This window comes from Myotis lucifugus, unplaced genomic scaffold (genome assembly GCF_000147115.1).
Source record: "Myotis lucifugus unplaced genomic scaffold, Myoluc2.0 scaffold_192, whole genome shotgun sequence".
In the NCBI taxonomy this organism is placed as follows: Eukaryota; Metazoa; Chordata; class Mammalia; order Chiroptera; family Vespertilionidae; genus Myotis; species Myotis lucifugus.
The window spans coordinates 618629-633641 of record NW_005871240.1 but is presented as its reverse complement, the minus strand read 5'-3'; the positions used below and the strand labels follow the sequence as shown (position 1 = coordinate 633641).

At 38.1% G+C, this 15013-nt stretch overlaps 1 pseudogene; it reads right to left on the bottom strand.

Moving 5' to 3' along the window:
• Positions 1–14769, bottom strand: part of LOC102424013 — a 46268-nt pseudogene extending 31499 nt beyond the window's left edge.
• Between the last annotated feature and the right edge of the window lie 244 nt (positions 14770–15013).

The following is a 15013-nucleotide window of genomic DNA, read 5'->3' as shown; positions in this document are numbered from 1 at the left end:
ACAGCAGCTTATATGCATTCTCACTAGCCTTTATTTTTATCTACCCATGCATTTACCATATTTTCTCCATTTTTTAAAGATTTGATGAGTCTAAAATAGTCCTGATTTGTTGGTTTAATTTCATTATTGTTAATAAAATTAAGCATCTCTTCATATGTAATACTAGAAGCCTGTTGCACGAAGATTCGTGCAATAGGCCTTCCTCCTCCTGGATGCTGGCACCAGTTTTCCTCCATCACCTGGGACCCAGGCCTTTGGTCTGGCCGCAGTGAGGCTTGGCTTCTCCACGGCAGCCATAGCGGAGAAGCCAAGCCTCTTCAGTCTTCAGTCTTCACTCAGGCCGGAGCCTTCAGTCTTCACTCCGAGCCTGTGTTTGCAAATTAACTGTTATCTTTATTGGGTTAATTTGCATAGTCACTCTGATTGGCTGGTGGGTGTAGTGGAGTGACACCAATTTGCATGTTTCTCTTTTATTAGTGTAGATAGTTTTCATCTATAAAATAACTGTTCTTGATATATGACTATTTTTTCTAATGAAGCTGTTTTCATTGTTAGATTTTAAAAATATATAGTCTAGACATTAATGTCTATTGGTTATATACTTTGCAACTATACAACTCAGTTTCTGCATTATATTTTCATTTCTTAATGATAAACAGAACTTCTTAAGGTGATATAGTTGTATTATTAATCTTTCCATTATGATTTCTATTTTCATTTCTTAATATGCCATGATGACCTAAATAACTTTTTCAAATTTATCTTTTAAATATTTTAAATTTTGTTTATCCCATGTCAGTCTTTAGTACACATGACATTGACTTTTTGAGTATATAGTATGAGATAGTAATTACATTTATTTTTATCTCATATAAATTATCTCAACACCATTTCTTAAATAGTCATTTTGTTTCCATGGAAACAGTACAATTTTTGTCATAAATCAACTTACCCATACTGGTCCATTTTATGATCGATATATATCACTGAGTGGCCAGATTATTATAACCACCTGACTTTTATAGGCAAATTAGCCATATACTGCATTGTATGGGATATGGAAGCTGAAGGCTTGTTCAAACACCTTTGCTGTCTGCAGTTACCAAGATAAAACATCTCCAATTCGCACAGAAACACAAGGATTGGACAGTTGAGCATTGGAAAAAAGTCATGTAGTCCAATGAATCATGTTTCCAGTTGCATCATGCAGATGGCAGAATGAGAATTTGGTGGAAACAGCATGAAAGCATGCACCCCACATGCATGAGTACAACACTTCAAGCTGGTGGAGGCAGTGTTATGGTTTGAGGAATGTTTTCCTGACATGATTTTGGCCCTTTAATTCGTGTGGAACAACGTCAGAATAGCACAACATACCTAAGTGTCATTGCTGATCAACTTCATCCTATCCTGTTGATAGCGTATCCCAATGGAGATGGCTTCTTCCAAAAAGACAATGCGTCATGCCACGGTGCTCCTATTGTGCAGGAGTGGTTTTAAGAACATGAGGGAGACTTTACCTTGCTTAGGGGGCCCCCACAATCACCAGATCTCAATCCAATTGAGCATTTGTGGGTCGAAGTTAAAAGAGCCATCAGGCAGCTGGTTCCACAACCATCAAATCTCACAGAACTGGACAGTGCTATTCATCAGGCATGGTGTCAGATTCCTCGCATCACCTTTCAACATCTCATGGAGTCCATGTCAAGAAGAATTGCAGCAGTATTGAAGGCAAAAGGTGGCCCAATGAAGTACTGATGGGTGGTCATAATAATCTGGCCACTCAATATATATATATATATATATGCCAACATTGTTTTGTTACCCTGCTGTTGAGTCAGCTCCAACTCCTGGTGAGCCTATAAATGAGTGATAACCACAATGTCATGTCCTCAACAGCCCTTTTCAGCTCCTGTACAATCATGACTACAGCTTGTTTTATGGAGTAAGTTCATCTCATATTTGGACTTTCTTTTTTCCTGCTGTCTTCTATTTTTCTCAGCATTATTGTCTTATCTAAAGAATCTGCCTTCAACTTTGTCATTTTTCCTCCAGCAATGTTACAGTTTTAATTTGCTCTAGGATTCAGTTATTAGTCTTTCTGGTGGTCCAAGGTATCCATAGAGCTCTCCTCCAACACCGTATTTCAAATCAATCATTTTTTCCTATCAACCTTCTATATTGTGCAACTTTAACAGCTGTACATAGTAATTGTGAATACAAGGGTATAGATTATGTTAGACTTCATCTCCAATGACATTTTTTTGCTCTTGATGATCTTTCCTAATTCTCCCATTGTCCTTCCAAGTTTCAGCTTTGATTTGTTGGCTAACATTACATAATTTCTTATACCAATGTTACATAATTTTAATTAATAAAGCTTTAGAGCAAGTTTTGTTTTAATGTAGGATAAATCTCCCAATTCTTCATAATCATTTCCCCTCTAATCTGATCATATTTCCAGGAATCTAAGATTACATGCTCACAAATATAAAATAATATACAAAAATATGTAATTTTTTAGAGATTACCCAATTTACCACCATATTACTTATTCCATTTTCAACTTTCAACAACAATGTGTGAGAGAGACTGTTGATCCACTGGTTTGCCTTTCTTTTGAAAATACTGAAGTTTCTTAGTCACAGAATAAGACAAAACAAACGAAAAATCGCAATAAGCCTTTGTGAGCGTAATAACTTGGAACCAAGAGAAATAAAAACATATATCAACAAGAATACATGTGACAGGATGTTCCTATCAGCTTTAATCCTTTTAGCAGAACTTGGGAACAATTCAAATGTTTATCAGTATTTCACTATGCTTATTTAATGCACTGCTATAAGGTATAAAAGGATTTGAATTTCTGATGTTTGCAACAATGTAGAAGCATCTCAAAAATGCAATGTAGATAAAAAGAAATCATGTATAAAAGATTACATATTGTATGCTGCCTTTCACATGAATTTCTAGAACATGAAAAAATAATTGATGATACCAAATAATAACAGGGTTTGCCTCTGACTAGATTGGAAGATTTCTTAGAATGGTGAATGAGGGAAATTTCTGAATGATAGAAATGTTCACTAACTTAATTGGGATGGTGGGTCTCTTCGGTGTTTTTTTTTTTTCTCAACTCTTGTATTATGTTTAAAACAGAAAAAGGCAACACAACATATGGGGAAAGCACCATGAGATCCTTTGTGTTGTGATAATTGTGTTTATCTCAGTAACCTGAAAGGGTCAGAAGCCCCTGCAGACCCGGGTGAACTGCATCCCTACCCCAGGCCCCTACCAGCCAGAGCTTCATAGAGTTTTCCAGAAGAGCCATCTCCTGAGATCAGAGCCCCATGGCTGCACAGTGGCTAAGTGGGAGTACCACAGAGGAGGCAGGCCTTTGAAACTAGAGGGTTTATGGGGTCTGAAGACTAGAGATGCACCTTCTGCTTTTAGAACGTTCCCAAGTGGCAGCTGATGCTCATAAGTGGGTGAACCTGACTTAAAGGTCTGAGTCCCCAAGAGAAGCCCAAAGGACTAGTCCTGTGATGGGCAGGGCTGAGGAAAGAAGCTGGCTGGTAATGTGGCCTCAACTCCATAAACATCATAACACACTTTGGAGCCTGGCACTGAACCACCAGGCAACACTGTACAGAGGATAGACGGGAGCCAAAGGTCTTGACCAAGGCACCACAAGCCCCCTCCCCCTGAATTGGCACACTGGGGTAAGCAAGGAATGAGCTGGTAACTCTAACTCAAGGAGCTGACCTCTATTTTTATTATTTTTAAAAATATTTTTAAAAAATTGATTCTTTAAAGAGTGGAAGGGAGAGAGAAACATGGATTGGTTGCCTCCCCTAATTGGGATAGAACTCACAACCTGAGTATGTGCCCTGACCAGGAATCAATCCCGCCACATTTTGATGTACAGCAAGCATGTCAAACTCAAAGGCTAACACGGGCCAAATAAACAAGTTTTAAGTTTATGTGGGCCACAAAAAAACAAAAGCTTCAATTTTCATAGAAATGTAGGTTTATTTAGATAGAAACATGCTGAATACAAAGGGCTGAAATAAATGAGTAATCTATATATAGAAAAGACTAATATGCTAAGTATTTGTCTGACTGGTAGCTATGACATGCACTGACCACCAAGGGGCAGATGCTCAATGCTGGAGCTGCCCTGTTGTGCACTGGCCATTTACAGAGAAACGGCACCACGGACCTGGTGCCCACAAAGTAACACTCGGCTTCCTCCAAGTGGGACATAGGCCCCACCACCACCCCGGAGTGACAGCCCACCAAATCACAGCCGATGCTGCTGAGACCTCATGGCTCAAAATGCGGCTCACAGCCCAGCCCAGCCCAGAAATGGTCACTGTGGGCACTGGGCAATGAGGTCATGTAGCAACACCCGGCTTCCTCTCCCTAGCAACAACTAGCCTCCTTGCAGTTTCTTCAGCCCAGGAACACGACTTGCTTTATAGCCAGGTGCAAACATTTCACACTTTACCCAATGTCTGTGAAGCACTTTCCCATGCCTCATCTCATTTGATCCTCACAAAAGTCCTGGAATAGATAGGAGACTCTGTGGAATCCTATTTTCTTTTCATTATCTGGGAAACAGAGATTTAGAAAGTTTAGAAACTTGACCTTAACGAAAAGAAATAAGAAATGGTGGACCATGAAAATGACTTCAGGTTTTCCCACTGCGCAGAATATAGTCAAACACTGCTACAGTTAAATATTTTACCCTTTGTTCTCCCTGTGTGATCTACAATAATAATCTGCTTCGTGTTGATATTTATTGCTGTGTTGCTGACAATTATCTGAAAGAGAAGTTGGGGTGCTTCACTGGGCTGGAAAAAGTTTAGCTAAATCAGAAAGCAGGCCTAATTAAATAAGTTTATTCTATACCTATAAAAGGCTAAGTTGACTCATGCATGTGCGATACATATAAAGCTCTCTCTGGCGCCAATGCATGTGTGTGTTTCCACCAGTCATTGTTGATTGTGAATTTGGTTGAAACTTCTATATAGAGAAAGGGCAAATAGCGATATTAAAATATTTCTTCTAATTAATTTCCTTTCAATGTGCACAAATCTGTGCACCAGGCCACTGGTTGTTAACATAAAATAATAGAGTATTTTAATAAAAAATAATATTTGTTCTTGAACATTAACTTACCAGACACTGAATAACTGCACACATTAATAAGTGTAACACAGATAAACCTATTTTTCTTTTTCTCCGAAAGTGCAATATTTTCCGTTGTGCACACCAAAGAAGTGAGTCCAAGACTAATGACTTGGCAATTGGCTGCTAAAATATTCACTGCTAGTATTAGTGGAGAGAAATGGTGCACCTGCACGTAAGGCATGTAAGGTAAATGAATGCAACACGATTATAGTAATCAGTCATTAGCAAATGTTATAGTTCATTATTAATAATTATATATAAGAGGATATTGTAAAAATTAAGTTATGAAATGTTTACTAAAACATTTATTACATACTGTTATATTGGCGGGGCCGCAAAAAATATTCATTGTGGGCTGCATGTGGCTCACAGACCATGAGTTTGACATGCTTGGTGTACAGGATGATATTCCAGCCAACTGAGCCACACTGTTCAGGGCCAGGGAATGGTGTTTTAAATGAGTGTATATATTTGTCAAACTTCATTGAACTGTGTAATTTTAACATAGTGAATATTTTGCATGTGAATTATACCACAATTATAAAAACCATTACAATATAAAATTATTTATTTGAAAATATCTTGGGGCAACATTATGAGTTTGGCTTGTGTTGAGAATTGATTCTCCACAGAACTTTCTCAATTCTGTATGTCTTATGACTGAGATACTAAATGTTCTCTGGTTCAAACTATCTGTTCAATATGATTTCTAATAAATTCCCCTTTGACCTCATTTAGCCCAACTAAGTATTTTATCAAGCTGGGCTATGACTTTCAACCAAAAAATGCTTATGGGGAGGGAAAAATTGTCACTTTGATAATATTTATTTAAAATTAATCTAAGTGCTTAACAGGAATATCAGCTTAGTTTATAGTTGTTTATATGCTACTTTTGGAGGAAAAAGGGATGGAGTGTGGTTGTCTGGTTCAAGGTTTGGAATGCAAGAAGTGAAAGAAAGATATATTTGTTAATCCACAACTACTTTAAATAATTAAAAAATTATAATAATTGCAAAATCTTTTTGGACAAATACTTGACATAGAAGATTACAGTGAAAAGCACTTTTTTTTAATTCTAGGCCATAACTGACCTTTCAGGTGTTGGTTTATCCTATATAATCAAGAGGTAATATGAAAATTAACACTCACTCCTTCACAAGATGGCTGCCTATGACCAGGTCAGTAGGGGGGTTAGTGAGGGACAACCAAATGACTGAACAGCAGGCCGTGAGGGGTGACCAGGCTGGCAGGGGGGGCAATTGGGGGTAACCAGGCAGGCAGGCAGGTGAGTGATTAGGAGCCAGTGGTCCAGGATTGTGAGAGGGATGTCCGGCTGCCAGTTTAGGCCCAATCCCAGGATTGGGCCTAAACTGGCAGTTGGACATACCCTGAGGGGTCCTGGATGGAGAGAGTGCAGGCTGGCTGAGGCGACCCCCCATGCACGAATTTCATGCACTGGGCCTCTAGTCCTATATAATAAAAACCTAAGTGGTGCCACACCCTCGTGCAATGTCCTCATATCATCACAAGATGGCTGCCCCCACATTGTCACAAGATGGCCTGCAAGGAGGGTAGTTGTGGGCGAACAGGCCAGTAGGGGAGGGCAGTTGTGGGCGATCAAGCTGGCAGGGGAGGGCAGTTGTGGGAGATTGGGCCAGCAGGGAGGGCAGTTGGGGGTGAACAGGCCAGCAGGGGAGCAGTTAGGCGTCGATCTGGCCAGCAGGGGAGCGGTTAGGGGGCAATCAGGCTGGCAGGCAGAAGCAGTTAGGGGCGATCAGGCAGGGGAGTGGTTAGGAAACAGTCGGACATCCCCCGAGGGTTCCCAGATTGGAGAGGGTGCAGGCTGGGCTGAGGGACACTCTCCCCCAGCACACGAATTTCATGCACCGGGCCTCTAGTTTAAATATAAAACAGTTACTACAAAAGCATTTACATAATATGATTATTGTTCTGCCTTAAATATAGATGTTTGTCCACATTTAATCTCTAATTTCTATTTAAATGCCAAGTGTATCCATTATATGTATATATTATATACCTAACATATATTATATACTAGAGGCCCGATGCATGAAATTTGTGCAAGAGTAGGCCTTCCTTCCTCCGGCTGCAGGCACCGGCTTCCCTCTGGCACCCGGGACCTGGGCTTCCCTTGCAGCCATGGCTTCATCCTGAAGATCGTCTAGAAAGACATTCGGTCTAATTAGCATATTACGCTTTTGTTATTATAGATAATATAAGCATATATGTTTAATAATAATGAAAATGACTAATATGATTTATCTAGTATTATTTATGTACATACATAAACATTATAAAGAATCCTTACAATCAATAATCTGGCCATTCTCCTCTTTATATTTGAGGCAATAGAGCTTTAGCTTTGTCAGACTCTCACAGCTAGTGTCAGACTCAAGACTTTCATTGAGGTCAATTTAATTTTAAAGCCTGCAGTTTTTTGTTGTCTTTTTTGTTTGTTTTATAACTTCATACTGCTTCTTTAGCAGTATGAATAGGAGTGTTAAAGATTAACTAATTATAAATAAGTAAGTTTATGTATCTCTTAACTCGCTATTGATTACTGCTTCTGAAATTCCTTTTGCATTTATATATTATTTTTCACTATAAGAAATACAAAACTGGTTTCCTATAAGTCACCTCTTTATATCCATGACTCTCTTTGTCTTCAGCAGCTTCTCTTTCAAAGTGAAAATTGCATTGCTAAACAATTGTCTTCCTAGCTCAGTATCTCACGTAACTTCAATTTTGTTCATAGGCAGATATAAATTGATAAGAATTTTATCTCTGAGAGTTTCTACCAAGTCCACAGATACTTCTTTACACAACTGGCTGTCCTCATAGTTGGTGAAGATAGGGCACAAAATAATGGTTGCCAAAGCTCTGTTATATTCTGTTCTTCAGTAAATATATGAAGAGAAATCAATTGAAAGGAAGAGCAGATATGAAATGGATTAATTATACTGGGAAGATTTACCATAAATTCAAACTTCAAGGTCCTTCACTTGCACAAGTTTCTTCCAAAGTTCTGCCTGGTTATGATAAATTTAGGTCATGTTACGTAAAGAGACCCCTCACCCCAAATTATATAAGCTTTATGTTCTACCAAATCTAGAAATTTGGAAGTGATTGAGATATTTCTAGCTCAAATGCAAGAACAACACTCAGGCAATTAAAGATAACGGGAAGGAGGCTAATACAGAAAAGTAGAGGATCATTAAAGGACAAAATGGCAGAGGTGATTTTTTTTTTAAATGGAAAGTTTGGGAGCAATTTAATTTGGGTTGAGAAGAAGAATTTGAGAAAAAAATACAATGAACATGGGATCATGGACTAAAGAAATATTTGTTTCTTCTTTTAAGTGGGAGCATTCCTCAGCAATAAAATGTCCACATCAATCACCCAGACAATTGAGATTTGTTATAGAGAATATTGTATAAAATTTAATTGGGAGTTTTTTACCTTTCTATAATTCTTAGAAATGTACACAGAAGCTAAAACTCAGTTGTACATTAAGTACACATAATATATAAATAACAAAGTAATCATAGAAAAATAGCTTTCATCAGAGAGATCCAGAGCCTTCAGACCTTCCTCAATCTATTAACAAAGTGTTGATTCATCTCAATTCTGAAACAATTCTTGTTTCCCTAAAGCATGCACTCAAAGAAATTCTTTTCTTTTTTAAAATTTTTATTGAAATTGAAATAACTGTAAATAAAAAACAATAAAATAACTCCTTATTTTCCTAAACATAGTCTTGTATTATAATGTTTTAACTCTACATTACTTTTTCTATTATCTTTGCTTATTCCATGCACATTTTATCTCTGCTATTGCTGTCTTTTTCTAATTTTGCCAACTTCTGAAGGAAAAATCACAAATAGAAATGCATGCAACTGTGATGAATATATTTAACCCAATTATAAAGTTTTTTGGTAACAAAACAATGACATGTTCCATTTTTCTCAACTGAAATTTGCATAGAACCCAAATCTCTTAAGTACTGAAGTAAACCGTCATGTTTCAAAACAGAAAAAGAAAGATTGGTTTGGAGAAAGGTCCATAAACTAGGGAGGGATTTAACAGAAAATGCAAAGAGTCACAAAGTACCTTTATCTCTTGAGGAGATACAAAGGTTTTGAAAGAGTAGGAAGAATTCATTATCACATCAACAGGAAAAGTAATTTCACTCATAAAATCACAGATAATATTCCTAATGATTTGTGATGGAGAATTTGTTTTCATCTACCTGTTTGTCATTTGTATGTCTTCTTCAGAAAAAAATGTCTATTCAGAAATAAAGAAAACAATTCTTTTTACAATAACAAAAATATTTAGGAATAAATTTAAACAAAGTGGTGAGAGATCTATATACTGAAAACTACAAAGACATTGATGAAAGGAGTCAAAGAAAACACAAATAAATTGAGAGATATCCCATGTTCATGGATCAGAAAAATTAACATTGTTAAAATGTCTATACTACCCAAAGCTACCTACAGATTCAATGCCTTCCCTAAAAAAATTCCAATGGCATTTTTCACAGAAATAGAAAAATAGTATCCTAAAATTTGTATGGAGCCCCAAAATACCTTGTATAGCCAAAGCAATCCTCAGAAAGAAGAACAAAGCTAGAGGCATCATACTTCCCGATTTCAAACTATACAACAAAGCTATAACAAACCAAACAGTATGGTACTGACTGTTAATTTAAGTTCAAATCTGAGTTCAAAAGCCCAAGAATCAGAAGCAATGATGTCCAAGGGCAGGAGAAGATGGATGTCTCAGCTGAAGCAGAGAGCAAATTTATTCTAGCTCCAGCTTTTTGTTCTATTCAGGACCTCAATGGATTGGATGATGCCCAAGCATATTGGGAAGGGCCATTTGGTGAATTGAGTAAATTCACTAATTCTAATTATAATCTCTTCCAGCAACACTCTTACAGACATACCCAAACATGTTTTACCAGCTATCCAGGCATCCCTGAGCCAGTTAAGTCGACATAAAATTAACCATCACACCACTTACTTCACTTTTCATCAATTTCAGAGGTATTTCAAACACTACCATTTTGTAAACTTTATTATTTTGCTCCCCCAAGTCCTTACTGATCTTTACAACCCAAACTTAAAAGGTAGAAACAAGAACCAGAAGTAATCTTCTATTGAAGGAGACCAAGGTTTGCCACCCCAAAATGTTTCTTTGGGATATTGATTATTTTAGGCTTGTCAATTTTAACCCTTTGAGTGCCAACCAATATCCTAGGAACTATGATAAAATTGCCAAGACATTTTTGCTGATTTTACAGCAGTTTAGGAAAAAAATTATGAATTGCAAGTAAATGAAGTTACATATTCAAAAACTTAAGGAAACCTTTACTACATTGACATATTTAGCAATATCATCATCACTAAAAAAGCAGATAGCGCTCCCCAGCACTCTAGGGGTTAGAAACAGCAGAAATGGGAGAAGTTCTGAAAACCAAGTTGAAGTAACATTTAAATTTGTAAGGGAAACATTTGTCAGGGAAATCTTCATTTGTCAGAGTGTCTCCCTCACTTTAGCAAGAAGAGGATGATAGCTCCAAATCTCTATTAGCTGTTATCAAAGGAGAGGGCAAGGACTTAAATCTGCTTAACAACCTTGCCCTTAATTATTGTGCTTTTCCTGATAACCTCCCACAACTGATTCTCCACCGCCAATATCTTTTTTTGTCTTTAGCAGAAGATGGTATTTAAAGTGATGGCTACTTTTGACTGGTTACTCAGTTTTCCTGGGTCTCTCCCATGTATATAGGAGGCTGTGAGGAATGGAAAAATAATTTACCTTCCAAGTTCTTCTGGTTGGTCTTATGGAAGAAAAAGTGGCCACACACTGAACCTGAGAAGCTCAGGAGAGGCCCACATGGTTGGCATTACAAACTCAGGGACCAGAAGTAACCACACAGGATGGTCTAAATATAAAATTCCTAACTAAAAGCAGGTAATGGTGGTTAGTCACGTCCTAGGCCTGTAGCTTCCATGACAAAGATCAATCTTTACCTTTGAAACTGTCTATTGTGTTTGTGCATCTAAGATAACATACCTTTGAAATGTCAGAGTAATTTCTTTCCTAGACCCCTCAAAGGCACAACTGCAGGCACCAGAGCACTAGACCACATCATTATGTTGTTTCCCATATACTATCTCTATGTCTTGTAAATGTTAACTATTCTGTACCCACCAATGTAAACAAAGTATGTGTCTCTCTGTTGTTTTTTATCCAATCCCAGAGATTTATCTGATCTTCTTTCTCCTGCACTCTTAATCTACCACCAGTAGATTTCATGTAACCCTCCTTATGTCTCCTCCTTTGATTCTAATGTTTAAAATAAGCTTCAAAACTGCCATTTTCTAGAGCATTTACTGAATCCATTGAGATTTTCCTTCCTGGCACTCATCATCAGATCGGCTCAAATAAAGACTTTTTCTTAGGCTGGAAATACTTTTGCTGTCAGTCCAATAATCAAATTGACATGAGGCAGATTAGCAGGTGAAAATAAATTAAAATTTAACAACATGTATACACATGCAAACATTTTTCAGAGGGTTAAAGAAAATATAAGTATAGTATGTAGCTTTTTTTGGTAATACTTGCCTTTTCCTTTAAAAAATGCATCATAAGCAAAATTCAAAAGAAAAGTAAGTTAAACCTAAACTTTGGAATACTATGTGTTTTCTTCTTCCACTAAGAAATTAGAGTACTTTGTGCTGGCAGTGACAGAGATAAAGAAGCATGAGCAAATGTTCTGTGCAATCTGTTCTGATATCATTGTATTTAGCTAATTAATAATAATAGGAAAGTAGGTATGTTCCCCCTACCATGCTCTTACAGAACCTGTGGATAGTGCTTACAGTTAGCAAATTTCATTTGAATTCTTTATTGATATGCATATCTCCTTTTAACTTGAACATTGTAAGTTCCCTCACAAGAGGGACACTGTATACTGTCTTTTCCTTCTGGTTCCTAAGAAATTTCATAGAATGTGGAAATACCCAATAAATGTTTGCTTAATTAATAAGTGAACAGATATTTCCCAATATTTTTACTAGTATTTTTGCTAGTATTTGAATTTTTGTTTTTTTCCCTCTAAAAAATAGCCATTACATTGATAGTGGCACACACAGTATGGGTAAGTTAGTTATAGCTTTTGTCATAGATAATTTAAAAATGGTAAAGCACTGCAAGGCTTCAAAAAGCAGTAATTTGAAAATTTACATTATTTTATATACATACTAGAGGCCCGGTGCACAACAGTTTGTGCACTCGGGGAAGGGGGGGTCCCTCAGGCCGGCCTGTGCCCTCTCGCAGTCTGGGACCCCACGGGGGATGTCCGGCTTGTTTCGTTCCGCCTCCCTCAGCCGCCGGCCCAGGTTGTTCGTTCCTGCCCCCCTCAGCCGCCAGGCCCAGGTTGTTCGTTCCCGCCTCCCTCAGCCACCGGCTGGCTTGTTTTGCTCCCACCTCCGCCACCCAGCTTGTTTTCGGCCGCCTGGCTTGCTACGCTCCCAGCCGATATATGCAAATTAACCGCCATCTTGGCTGGCAGTTAATTTGCATATCACCCTGATTAGCCAATGGGAAGGGTAGCGGTTGTACGCTAATTACCATGTTTCTCTTTTATTAGATTAGATAAGTCACAGACAATATGCTGGGTCTAAGTGATACTTTCTTAAGTTTCCTTTATTTCATGTGTAAGTTTCATTTGATTAGAGATCCTTCAGTGAGACAAATGATCCCTGGATCCTCATGTTTGAGAGAATATTACTAGATAGGATAAGTGTACTGTATATCTAGCACCACTAAGTGTTTTAATGTGTTGCTCAGTACATTAACTTATCCTAATAAATTTCCACTTAGTATACTCTCACCTCTTTTAGAAACTGTTATTTTTCTAAATACCGATATATCCTACCCAATATCCTCATGGACTTCCAGGCTTTTAGGGCATGGAACTAACAATTCATATCACCATCGTCTATTGTTGTGTGCCTATTTTTGCTGCCCTTCACAAATTTAAATCCATTTTCATTAAATAATAGGCTGCATTGTTTTTCCTTCTTTCTATAATCTGCACTGAACATCTGGTGTTAAATGAAATAAATGATATGGTGCCCCTAAAATTGATCACAGCTAGTGTTTAAACTCATTTTAATGACAACAGAGCACATTGAAATTGTTTGTTCTTATTGTTTTGTTGATTTTCTTTCTAATGCAAGAAAAACAACAATATCCACACTGAATTTACAATGATCTACATTTAGTTCTCTGTCGTACAGATGATTTTTATCTTTAAATCATCAGTCCTTTGATTTTGTTTAGCTCAAGCAGAAAAGGTTGACTTTTCCCTAAAACTGAAACAAAACAATATGTATAATTGTGTATACATCCACACACATACTTAAGCACAAAAGCAGTAGGCACCATCAGCAGCATGGAGTTTCGAGATGACTGGCCCACTGTATAGTGAACTAATTAGTTTATTGAGAATTAATTAGTGTCTCCCAAGCCAGTAGGTGAGAAAGAGAATAAAGATGAGATTATGACTTGCCATTCCAATGTAGTTTGGGCAAAACATTGCCAGGATGCTCCTGGATAAGTAAAAAAAAATGGTAAAGGAAAGAAAACAAAGCAAAACAGCAATATTCTAAAGTGATATGCATTTTTGTCTTGGTGATATGTTGTGTTCATTCACTTCAGTCAAATGACTATGGTTTTCATGCTTGTTCACCCCTTCTCTCCCCAATGAAGACCAGTTTTCTGGTATTGATAACTACATAGTATCTCTAATTAACAGTCTTTAGGCATGTCTCCTTGGCAGAGATGGCAGGAAACACCAGGGAGACTTATGTGGATGGGGTGGAGGAACTACAAACAGTGAGTTTGAGCACAAAACAGGAGAAGGAGAGCAGTTAAAAAAAAAGACTCTCAGAATATTAATGCTTGATGGATTTTTTTGACATAAGAAATGTCCAATTTCCAAAATGGTGGCAGAGTAAGTGGAAGCTACACTAACACTCTCCCAGGACCAAACTGGAAATGCAACTAAAATACAGAAAAACCACCCTGAAAAATAAACTGAAGACTAGTTGGAGAGAAGCCTGATAACCAAGGATGGAAAGTGGAGACCACACAGAGACTGGTAGGAAGTGCAGGGGCACAAAAGGGCTGGCCAGGCTCCCACAGAAAGCAGCTGAAGTTGCAGAGGGATAGCTAAGCTGTTAGGGGTTCCCACTGAAAAATCTGGGGTCAAAACCCCAAGCTGGGTTCCCTAGCCCAGAACACCAGAACTGAGAAATGTGCCCACAGAACATGTGGCTGTGAAAAGGAGCAAGGTTTCTGTCTGTCAGCAAGAGACAGCTGGAAATGCAGGAACCCCTTTAAAGGGCCAAGGCACAAAATTTGATGTGTATCACTCACCTTGGGCTCTGGCCCAAGGAGGGCAAAGTGCACTGGAGCTATGTGAGGAGAGTTGAGAGTTGGGGGCTCTGGGGTTGAAGCTCGGAGGGCAGCCATCCTGGTTTCCTGTGCTGAATCATTCCCTCACATTGTGGAGAAATCTTGCCAGTGGACCTTTGTTATCCAGGTGGTTTTTGCCTGGGGGGAAGGTAGTTGCCCCAACCAGTTGACAGATCTCTTGCCCCACCTTGTGGTCCATCACCTGAGGCTAATCAAGACTGAGTGTCAATTGGACTACAGACAGTGGTGGATCTCTGGAGGCTTTGAGTCTTTGCTTGATCTCCTTCTGGGCCCGGTGCTA